This window comes from Eleutherodactylus coqui, chromosome 1 (assembly GCF_035609145.1).
Source record: "Eleutherodactylus coqui strain aEleCoq1 chromosome 1, aEleCoq1.hap1, whole genome shotgun sequence".
NCBI classification, from domain to species: Eukaryota; Metazoa; Chordata; class Amphibia; order Anura; family Eleutherodactylidae; genus Eleutherodactylus; species Eleutherodactylus coqui.
Genome location: NC_089837.1, coordinates 74,097,674 through 74,110,406, shown reverse-complemented (window position 1 = coordinate 74,110,406; position 12,733 = coordinate 74,097,674). Strand labels below are relative to the sequence as shown.

Genomic DNA, 12,733 nt, shown 5'->3' with positions numbered 1-12,733 from the left:
GGATTTAGACTGCCATATACAGCGACGTACATTTCCCCAAGTGTGTGGAACTAGTTCCATGTAGAACTATGTATCACAGACAAGATGGGTTGGGATGATTCTGATGGAGGGTTGTCCGTCTTGTGGTGATGGTGTGGGGTGCGAACAGCTCTGATAGACATCTACCCGTCCATCAATTACCAAAGTGTTGCTTATATCTGAAAAATGATGGCGGAAACTGATGTTCCTGAATTCTACACCCTGTAGTAGGGAGACGATGTCCTAGATTATCACCATCTTCTTTACTCTCCAATAGGACCCAGGAGGAAGAAGCGTTAACATTCTACGCATTACCGGCTTATTATAACAACTGTGCCGAGGAGTTGCCACAAAAAAATCTAAGAATCTTCTTGCAAAAGCAGTAAGTATTTCACTGTAGGACCCCCATGATAGTGACTGTTACCACAATACCTGGTGATATTCTTCACAGACATAACCCCACACTCATCAGATAATCACACATCAGGGACAAGGGGACATAGATAACACAATGATAAAACGAGAATGTAGAAGGAAATATAACACAAATATCAGCTATCACCCAGGAGCCCCTATTATCATGTTAATTTTCTTCATTGCTCACTTGCAAGGGGAGAGAAGCTGATATCACCAACTAGCCATAGCAAGCCAATCATATAAAGTAGACTTTCATACAGTCACCAGAAAATGTCAGCTGCAATCTGATTGGTTGTTACAGAAAATTCCTTGTTTATAATTCTTTCCTTTTCTTCTCCCACAGGTGGCGGGAGACCACCAATAACAACAGTGTGGTTCATTACCAGTAAGTATCTCCTAGCATGACGACCCTATTGTTCTAGTGTTATTGGAAATGGTGTTTTTCTTTGTAAAAGCCCTTTTAGATGCATTGATTCTCGCTCAAAAGACATCTTTTGAGTGATAATTATTGTGTGCATTTACATGGAAAGATGATTGCTCAAAATTCGCTCAAACGGCAGTTTGAGTGACCGTTTTGAGCATTCAATTTGCATAAGTGTGTAAATGAAGGCTCACACTGTATGCAGAAGACAAGTGGGGCCACTATCTTTTGCATACACCTGTTGTCTTCTCGGAGTGCTCAGCTGGTATACAGCTGTGCGCCCTGAGCAGAGTATACTGAAGATAGCTGGAGTGCTGTTTTCTGCATAATCCTGCTGTGTTCACGGAGCGCTCCGCTAGTACATAGCTGAGCGCTCTGAGCGTGGTATGCAGAACATAGATGGACCGCTGTCTTCTGCATACTCCTGCTGTGTTCTTCAAGCAGGACATTAGCTAAAACAATAGTATCAGCGGTATCCCACTGAGAATTCAGCATGCGGCACTGATAGGGCACATCGTTCTCTTTCAGCTTGCTGAAAGAGATCGATGAACAACTTGTTAATGAAAATCGCACAAAGTCTATTCAGTTAGACCCAACAATTCTTGCTCAAAAGATGGCTTTGAGCGATTTTTGGTCGAGAATCATTGGGTTTAAATGGAACTTAAGTCTTCTCCTAATAAAAGGACAGTTGAGAGTGACAGTTCATTAGTAACCCCCATCTACCCCAAAATGGGGCACTTAACGTATCTAAATTATCACACTATAATAAACCCCATATGGGACCTCTGATGGCAAAATTACAAAGTTATGGCTATCAGAACGTGAACATACAAGAATATCAAAAGTCACTGCTTCCTTAAAGCCTAAAATACACCAATTCTCTCCTGGAGATTTTGTTTTTCTATATACGGTTATATTATCCTCTGGCCCCATTAGCCACCAGAACCCAATGTATATATATGTCATGTCTTGTTCAACAGAGAAGAAGATGATGAAGACGAGGATGATGAGACACCTTCCAACCTCGAGGATCCAAGCATTATGGACATATCCGGCAGCATCACTGTGTAAGTACTGAATCTTCTCCAATGGGCTTATTGTATAAATATATCATATATTACACATCACTATATATATATAATATTTATGTATTGTTTAATAGCGAAGAGGACAAGGCAGAACAGGAGTCCATCACTGCCTGTCCTAGTGACCCCCTCCTGGACGAATCTACCAACATCGTTCTGTAAGTACTGCTTCCTCTATGATGGGCTTATTGTACACACCGTATATGACACAACATTACACATAGTTTATTGATAATGACTTGTACTATCCAGACTGACAGTCATATACAACATGGCGGTACACACTGGATATCACATAGATGATGAGTCGGGTCGGTACACCGGACACATTCACAGGATGGCTGGATAGGACTTATGTTAGTATACGGATTAGTATTTTGGTTGGGTTGCGCTCTCGTGCTGCACAATGGCGCCATTAGTTTAGTCATAGACGTTTATCCACACACTACAAGGGCAAGAATTTACTTAGAGTCTTTGCCCAGTTTTCTGCTGAAAAAAAAGCTAATTTTACAGCACACTAAATTTGGGCACAAAAATTGTGATTTTTATTCATTTTTTCACTTCAATCACCACTTTTGGAGAAAAAAATGAGACTAGCAAAAGGGGGTTTTCAGAGATTTACTCTGATTTATGCTAATATCTGGCATAAGTTATGGAACAAATCTGCAGCAGCTGGCAGCTGGCTTACACTCCACATTCTGCGCTGATAGACATCTAGATACCCATCCATCATTTACCAAAGTGCTGCTGGTATCTGGAAAATGATGGCGGGCACTGATGTTCCTGAATTCTACACATTGTAGTAGGGAGACGATGTCCTAGATTATCACTATCTTCGTTACTATCCAATAGGACCCAGGAGGAGAAAGCAGCGGCATACTCAGTTTTCCCGTCATATTATAACAACCGTGCGAATGAGTTGCCGCAAAAAAATCTAAGAATCTTCTTGCAAAAACAGTAAGTATTTCACTGTAGGACCCCCATGACAGTCACCAGAAAATGTCAGCTACAATCTGATTGGTTGTTAATGAAAATTCTTTGTTTATAATTCTTTCTTTTTCTTCTCCCATAGGTGGCGGGAGACCACCAATAACAACGGTGTGGTTTATTACCAGTAAGTATCTCCTAGCATGACGACCCTATTGTTCTAGTGTTATAAGAATTGCTCTTTTTTTCTTTGTGAAGGCCCATTCAGACACAACGATTCTCAGTCAAACAACATCTTTTGAGCAATAATCGTTGTGTACATTTACACGGCAAGATGATCCCTCAAAATTTGCTTAAATGGCAGTTTGGTTGAGAATTTTGAGCGCTCACTTTACATAAGTGTATAAATAAATGTATGCAGAATACAAGCGAGGCTGCTATCTTCTGCATATAGCTGTTGTCTTCTTGGAGCACTGAGCTTGAATACAGCTGTGCGCTCTGAGAGGAGCATAGAGTAGACAGATGGAGCGCTCTCTTCTTCATACTCCTGCTGTGTTCATAGAGCGCTCAGCTAGTATACCAGCTGAGAGCTCCGAGACGGGGATGCAGAACATAACTGGACCGCTGTCTTCTGCATACTACTGCTGTGTTCTCCAAGTGGGACACCAGCTGAAACAATAGCATCAGCGGTATGCTGAAGGATATCGATGAACAACTCATTAATGAAAAGTGCAGAAAGTCTGTGCAGTTAGACCGAACGATTCTTGCTCAAAAGACGGCTTTGAGCAATTTTTGATCGGGAATCATTAGCTTTAAATGGGCCTTAATTCTCCTTCTGATAAAAAGACAGCAAGGAGTGACAGTTCATTAGTAACCCCCATCTACCCCAAAATGGGTTACTTAACTTATTTAAATTATCCCACTATAATAAACCCCATATGGGACCTCTGATGGCAAAATTACAAAGTTATGGCTATCAGAACATGGAGATGCAAAAATATCAAAAGTCACTGTTTACTTAAAGCCTAAAATACACCAGTCCTGAAAGGGTTAACCCTACCGCCTGTAGATTTTCTTTTTCTATGTACGGTTATATTATCCTCTGGCCCCATTAGCCAACAGAACTAAATGTATATATATGTTATGTGTCTTGTTCAACAGAGAAGAAGATGATGAAGACGAGGATGATGAGACACCTTCCATCCTCGAGGATCCAAGCATTATGGACACAACCGACAGCATCACCGTGTAAGTACTGAATCATCTCCAATGGGCTTATTGTATAAATATATCATATATTACACAACACTATATATATAATATTTATGTATTGTTTAATAGCGAAGAGGACAAGGCAGAACAGGAGTCCATCACTGCCTGTCCTAGTGACCCCCTCCTGGACGAATCTACCAACATCGTTCTGTAAGTACTGCTTCCTCTATGATGGGCTTATTGTACACACTGTATATGACACAACATTAGATATAGTTCATTGATAATGACTTGTACTATCCAGACTGACAGTCATATACAACATGGCGGTACACACTGGATATCACATAGATGATGAGTCGGGTCGGTACACAGGACACATTCACAGGATGGCTGGATAGGACTTATGTTAGTATACGGATTAGTATTTTGGTTGGGTTGCGCTCTTGTGCTTCACATTACAAGGCATGGCGCCATTAGTTCAGTCATAAACGTTTATCCACACACTACAAGGGCAAGAATTTACTTAGAGTTTTTGGCCAGTTTTCTGCTGAAAAAAAGCTAACTTTACAGCACACTAAATTTGGGCACAAAAATTGTGATTGTTATTCATTTTTTCACCTCAATCACCACCTTTGGAGAAAAAAATGAGACTAGCAAAAGGGATGTTTTGAGAGATTTACTATGATTTATGCTAATATCTGGCATAAGTTATGGAACAAATTTGCAGCAGCTGGCAGCTGGCTTACACTCCACATTCTGCGCTGATAGACATCTAGATACCCATCCATCATTTACCAAAGTGCTGCTGGTATCTGGAAAATGATGGCGGGCACTGATGTTCCTGAATTCTACACCTTGTAGCAGGGAGACGATGTCCTAGATTATCACTATCTTCTTTACTATCCAATAGGACCCAGGAGGAGAAAGCAGCGGCATACTCAGTTTTCCCGTCATATTATAACAACCGTGCGAATGAGTTGCCGCAAAAAAATCTAAGAATCTTCTTGCGAAAACAGTAAGTATTTCTCTGTAGGACCCCCATAATAGTCACTGTTACCACAATACCTGGTGCTATTCTTCACAGACATAACCCCACACTCATCAGATAATCAGACATCAGGGACAAGGGGCGATAGATAACACAATGATAAAAGCAGGAATGTAGAAGAAATACAACAGAAATATCAGCTATCACCCAGGAGCCCCTATTATCATCTTACTCTTCTTCATTGCTCTCTTGCGAGGGGAGAGAAGCCGATATCACTGACTGGCTATGGCAAGCCAATCATACAAAGTAGACCTTCATACAGTCACCAGAAAATGTCAGCTACAATCTGATTGGTTGTTACTCAAAATTTCTTGTTCATAATTCTTTCCTTTTCTTCTCCCACAGGTGGCTGGAAACCACCAACAGCAACAGTGTGGTTTATTACCAGTAAGTATATCCTAGCATGATGCCCCTATTGTTCCAGTGTTATTGGAATTGCTCTTTTTTCTTTCTAAAAGTCCCTTTTAGACGCATTGATTCTCGTTCAATAGACATTTTTTGAGCGATGATCATTGTGTGCATTTACATGGTAAGATGATCCCTCAAAATTCGCTCACAGGGTAGTTTAGGTGACGGTTTTGAACGTTCACTTTGCATAAGCATGTAAATGAAGGCTCACACTGTATGCAGAATACAAGAGGGACAGCTATCTTTTGCATACTCCTGCTGCTTTCATGGAGCGCTCAGCAAGTATATAGCTGAGCGCTCTGAGCAGGGTATTCAGAACATAGCTGGACTGCTCTCTTCTTCATACTCCTGCTGTGTTTTCGGAGAGCTCAGCTGGTATACAGCCGAGCACTCCGAGTGGGGTATGCAAAACACAGCTGTAACGCTGTCTTCAGCATACTCCTGCTGTGTTCTCTGAGCGGCACACCAGCTGAAACAAGAGTATCAGCAGTATCCCACTGAGAACTCAGCGCGCAGCACTGATAAGGCTCATTGCTCTCTTTCAGCTTGCTGAAAGAGATCAATGAACAACTTGTTAATGAAAAATGTACGAAGTCCGTTCAGTTAGATCCAACGATTCTTGCTCCAAAGACGGCTTTCAGCAATTTTTGATCAAGAACCGTTGGGTTTAAATGGGCCTTAATTCTCCTCCTAATAAAAGGACAGAAAGGAGTGACAGTTCATAAGTAACCCCCATCTACCCTAAAATGGGACACTTAACTTATTTAAATGATCCCACTATAATAAACCCCATATGGGACCTCTGATGGCAAAATTACAAAGTTATGGCTATCAGAACATGCAGATGCAAAAATGTCAAAAATCACTGCTTCCTTAAAGCCTAAAATACACCAATCCTAAAAGGGTTAACCCTACCACCTGGAGATTTTCTTTTTCTATGTACGGTTATATTATCCTCTGGCCCCATTAGCCACCAGAACTAAATGTATATATATGTTATGTGTCGTTCAACAGAGAAGAAGATGATGAAGAGGAAGATGAGACACCTTCCGTCCTCAAGGATTCCAACATAATGGGCACAACCGACAGCATCACTGTGTAAGTACTGAATCATCTCCAATAGGCTTATTGTATTAATATAGTATATATCACACAACACTATATATATAATATTTATGTATTGTTTAATAGCGAAGAGGACAAGGCAGAACAAGATAACATCACGGCCTATCCTAGTGCCCCCCTCCTGGATGACACTGCCGACATCATTCTGTAAGTACTGCTTTCTCTATGATGGGCTTATTGTACACACCGTATATGACACAACATTACACATAGTTCGTTGATAATGACTTGTACTATCCAGACTGACATTCATATACAACATGGCGGTACACACTGGATATCACATAGATGATGAGTTGGGTCGGTACACCGGAAACATTCACAGGATGGCTGGATAGGACTTATGTTAGTATATGGATTAGTATTGCGGTTGGGTTGTGCTCTTGTGCTGCACAGTACAAGGCATGGCGCCCTTTGTTTGAGTCATAGATATCCACACATTACAAGGGCGAGAATTTACTTAGAGACTTTGTCCAGTTTTCTGCTAGGAAAAAAATGGCTAATTTTACAGCACACTAAATATATATATATATATGTTATGTGTTATCTAATAGGGAAGAAGACAACAAGGAAAAGTCAAACTATCAAATTCCAACTAATGATATTGATGATGGCAACCTGATCAGCGAATGCCCAATAATTGATAAGGCAGAGAGCATTAAGAGGTAGGTACAGAATTATCTCCCATGGGCATATTGAAGCATTCCATCATAGGTTCATGGTATTTCATGGACGGACACAGAATATAATGTTTTAGTTTTTCTTTTGTGACATTTAGTTTCTCATCTTGTCCATTTTTTTTCCAGCAGCAAAAAGAAGACCGGAAGATGGGCCAGATTCACCAGGTGAATACAGTATATTTTCTGTGAGGTTCATGGAGGCAGGGAAATTAAACTTAGGTTATTACATTTGCATTGGGGATTTTGTTTTCTTGCTCTATTATGAGAGCAGGAAAACAGAATCCTCGGCCAAACGGTTCCTTTTTATAATAGAACCTTATGGCATTGAGCTGACGCCATTGACTATAATGGGGTCTGTTCAGTTGCTGAAACCCCGCAGCATTTTACCGGACATGCAACATTTTTTGTCCAGCGTTTCATGTGTGATTTGTGCCAGTGACTCCGAACAGAAACTGGCACTGATGTGAGCAAAGCTTTATAGCTTTATTTTCTCCCTGCATTTGTCTGTGTATAGATTAGAGGTAATGGTGATTCTATGGTTACTGGATACCTGAATTGTACACAGTGTATACTACTATATACAGTTAGTTACATGTTGTGTGGGTATTTGAACATATATTGACCAAAAGTGAACTTTTAAAAATTCGGTTTGGCTGGTTCACTGAATTTCAGCATAAAGTTTGGTTCTTTCCAGATTAGTTTAAACTGAACCGGAACTTCACCAATACCCCTAAAACTAGTGTATAACAGTGGTGGTGGTTCAGCTGAGACAAAGCGCCCGAGATTCAGGTTTACGCTGAACTGAACTTTTAGTGACATTTAACCCAAAACAGGGTTGGACTGTTTCCGTTTGCTCATCACTAATGCGCAGATTTATGTTCAGTAGCTAAAACCACAACTTGCTGAAACAAAAATAGGTACATCTAGTCCATGTAGGAAATGATAATCAAGCACCACCTGAACCCCCAAGTCTCACACTTGTTTTCTTCTTTATTTAGAGCTTTCCGAGGACTTTTCTCCTGCTGCCGCCCAAAGAAATGCCATGACAACAGCTAGAAGCTTTCACCTCCCCAATCCCCCTTCCCTTCCCCCATAACCCTCTACTCCCTCCACTCCCATAACCCATTTCCCCCCAAACCCCTTTCCCACTCCATAACTCTTTCCTCTCCCCACACCCATCAGATAATCACTTTTGAGAAACCATGACCGCATGTAACGGAGTCATCTCCACTGCTGTCACCCCCTTCAAACCCCATCTTACCTAATTAACCACAGACTCCTTTTTCTTTGGATTATTTTGGCCACAGCAGCCATGTTAATTAACAAAGATAACATTGAACAAATGAAACATTTTAACCCAATGGGAAACCTAGGGAGAGATCCTTGGAGCCACAAAAAATCTGTCGCCTCACCAACATGGGAAATAGTTGTAACTTCAAGCAGTCGCATACTAACCAACTCGGTTGACACTATTTCACAAACCATGCCTCCCGCCACAAGCCAACTGACTGAGGAGATCCAGCACTCATCAACTAGCCTCTTGTTGCTGACCTCCTGACACCAAGGCCAGTTAGCCATACCCTGGCTAGCCACCTCCACCATCTTTGCAGGGCACTGCCTGTCAAAGCCAAGAGGCGACAGACCCACTTACTAATCAATCAAGATGGGGAAGGTAGCGATCCAGCCCCTGCCTTCCCCCCACCATACTTTTATGCTGACTCCAAGGACCCTCCCCCCATTGCTGCTATGACAAGGTTTCTCAAAATATCCCTCCAACCCTTTCCCTTACCACTTGCAAGGTTAACTCTTCCTTTCCTGTTAACCCTGTCATGTGTGCCTTCCACTTATCACCCTGCGAACTTCAGTTCCAGCATTCCTTATACTTGAATAAACTTTCATTCATTCAACACTTGGTATCATTAGTTTCTGTTTCCTCCTTATTTAGATACTTTAGAAAAGTAATTTCCACCTGCATCTACAGGATGCCGGATGAACATGGATGAAAACTTTTCCCTCCCCAAACTTTCTCCTCCTCCCTCCCCCCACCCACATAACTCTCTCCACTCCACAATCCCCCTCCTATCCTCAAAGAATAAAAAAATGGATGGACTTGTTCAGGACTCTCCACTGGGTTGGCGACATTAGTGCCCAAGGAAGGAGTCAACCAGACCCTTGGTCATGACCAGCTTCAGATGTACATGGGCCCTTGGGCAACAAAGTCAAAGTGCACCTTGCAGCATCCCTTAAGGTGATCCTGAACACATGGCATATGCTGAGGATCTGGGAGGGCAAAATGCTGGCTTGTCATAGTGGCACTTACGACACTCCCACCTGGAGGGATGCACACAGCCAGGGCCAGAGTACCGCTGGGCCTCTTCTGGACACCCTTAGGATAGAGATGCCCAATAGATGGTGGAACAGGATAAAAGTTTGCCACGAGTGGTGCCACAATTCTGGTACACACTGGAATGAACTCCGGTGCAGAATAAAATGAGCCGCAGACAGATATGAAGTACCTCAAGTCACTGGGAATGGTGAGGGCCTGAAATAAACTATGTGGCAAACTTGGAGAAATGACAGTGCAGGAAATTAGTAGACTTGAACAGTAGTACCTCCGCATGGCGATCCAGACTTCAGAACACCCGTGTGTGGCAGACAAAATGGGTGTACCTCTACGCGGCGATCCACTAGCTGCGGAAGGCCGCAGAGGAAGGGATAACAGGGCCGCATAGGAAGGGATAACATAGACAGTACTTCTGCATTGGGCCTTGCCAAGCACTCAATCATGGTTGCTCTCGCTCTGCTTAGGTGGCGCTCACTTCTTCCTCCTTACATGCACATCCAAGTTGGGGAAAACCTCTACTGCTCCTCCATGCTTTACTAAATGAGGGCTAAAGGTACCACCATGAAGCTGTACGCCCTGATCACCACTCGAGAAGACATGGACTTGTTTTCCTGCTCTCAAACACTCACTTATATAACCTCTCTCATATCACGTTAAAGGACATAAAGACCGTGGCCCTGGCCAGGCATAAAGTATGGGGCAAGACCCATATCAAATAGGCTCAAAGCAATCCCCAAGGGGAGGAGTTACCTGCGGCTGCAGACTCATTTTATTCTCGCCGGAGTTCATTCTGGTGTGTACCGGAATGGTGGCGTCACCCGTGACAAACTCCACACTTGTTTTGTTCTACCATTGGTTTGTCATCCCCATCCTAGGGGTGTCAGGAAGAGGCCAAGCAATTTCCTGGTCTTGGCTGCGAGCATCCTTCCAGGAGCATGGTAAGTGCTGCCGTGACAAGCCAGCATCTTGCCCTCCCAGCTCCTCAGCATATGCCATGTGTTCGCAGTCACCCTAGGGATGCTGCATGCAGAGTGTGTATTAGAATGTGTGCAGAGTGTATAAAGAGGTGTACAGAGTGTGTATATAGGTGTGCAGAGTGTGTAGCATGTGTATTAGAATGTGTGCAGCGTGTATATACAGGTGTGCAGAGTGTGTATACAGGTGTGCAGAGAGTGTTTGCAGAGCGTATGTACAAAGGGCAGGTAGTCAGGTAGTGCTAGTGCTGCAGGTTGCATGATAGCATGGCGATGACAGACAGAGGCGGAGACAGCAATTTTGTTTTTAATAGAAGATAGCTTTACTGAACATCAACTGCTTAAATGTGGGATTACAGAACATACATGCATAAGCAAACATAGACTCTTCTAGAAATAAAGACACAATGGCTGGAGGATAATAAGACTTTATTAAGCTTTAAGCAAACATTTGAATATAAACTATTTCATGACCTTAAAACTTGTTAGCCATATTAAAGAGTCCAACCATATGGCCCTTTTACATGGGTCGCCCCAGCGCATCTTTCCTGTGCTTTTATACAGGAATGAGCACTGCTAGTGAATGGAGCTAAAGCGGTCCGGCGATCGCTTCGGCTCGACCGTTCCAGTCACAGCAAACAGGCAGTTGTTTATAAGTGAACGACTACCTGTTTAGATGGGCCAAATCTGAACAATAATCGTACAGATTCCCACTGAGGACGAGCAAGCAGAATGTACCAGGATGACGACCATCTACTTACACGTTCGATTATAGACTCACTCAAACTTGCTCTCACAGCCACAGTAGCTTCCCCGATGTGAAAGGACTGACTAGAAAAAGAAAAACTGGAAATGAGTACTACGTTTAACAAGAACAGGACTTCTTCAGACGCTCGTGATTTTGTCCCGTTTTGTGGCCGTGAAAATCACGTCCGCAAAAACAAGTTGATTTAAAACCATTCAATGGTTTCGTTTTGAGTAGCGGTATTCTCGGTTGTTAATAATATGCATGAGAAAATTCAGTCTTTTTTTTCCAAAGTAGCGCAGAGTTTGAATAGTCAAAAAAAAACTGAAAAAAAAACACTGATTAATGCGCTAATATGCTCCATAGCGCAAGCGTATTAGCGCATGCGCCCGTCTATTTAGGCTATGAAACTGAAATTGAGTTAGTGGAGAATCGTCCAAATGCAATGGAAAAAGCTTCCTACTAGAAATGAGCGAGTATACTCGCTAAGGCACATTACTCGAGTATCTCCCCGCTCGTCTCTAAAGATTCGGGGGCCGGCGCGAGTGACAGGTGAGTTGCGGCGGGGAGAGGGGGAAGCGGGGGGGGAGAGAGAGATATCCCCTCCGTTACTCCCCGCTCTCCCCCGCCGGCCCCCGAATCTTTAGAGACGAGCGGGGAGATACTTGGCTAAGACACTACTCGCTCGAGTAATGTGCCATAGCGAGTATGCTCGCTCATCTCTACTTCCTACCTAAATTAGGCCTTATAGCACAATAAGCACACACTGAGCATCTCCTACTCTGCAGAACAGCACCAATATGCAACTAACAGCCTTTGCCTCGAACATCCATTTTAGGACTTAAGGCCACAGGCGGGTCGAATTCCATGTACAGGAGGCCGCAGTGGAATCCAACCCTGCCCGCGGCTGAGGACTCTGCATACCTGTGCAGGCAGGAGGCGGCATCCGCGCGGACCTCTCTTCTGCCGGGACATCGGTACTGCGGATGGTCCGCACTGCTCACCGTCGGACATGGGCAATACAGGTTTTGTTTTTTAAATCTCTTGATTTTCAGCTGAATCCGCGGCCCGTCCACAGTGTTAGCTGCAGGTAGACCGCAGATAGGACTGCTTCTATTGACTTCAATGGAAGCTGATCGTGCAGAAACCGCACTGAAATGAAGCATGCTGCGATTTGTATTCCGGACCAAAAGGTCAGCAAAACAAATCCGCATGCTTTAATTACAGTGCAGAAGCCCATGTTTCTCTATTGGCAGCTTGAACTGCGGATCTTGCACAATTTAAATCCACCCGTGGACATTGGGCCTTAAGGCCTCGTTCACAAGG

General features: G+C 43.1%; 1 long non-coding RNA gene across 1 annotated transcript; it reads left to right on the top strand.

Annotated features, from left to right (window-relative positions):
• Positions 1–5,020: 5,020 nt before the first annotated feature.
• On the top strand, positions 5,021–6,634 carry LOC136609912 (uncharacterized). Its single transcript, XR_010790058.1, has 3 exons — positions 5,021–5,098; positions 5,477–5,518; positions 6,554–6,634. It is a non-coding gene; the product is annotated as an uncharacterized lncRNA (long non-coding RNA).
• The last annotated feature ends 6,099 nt before the right edge of the window (positions 6,635–12,733 follow it).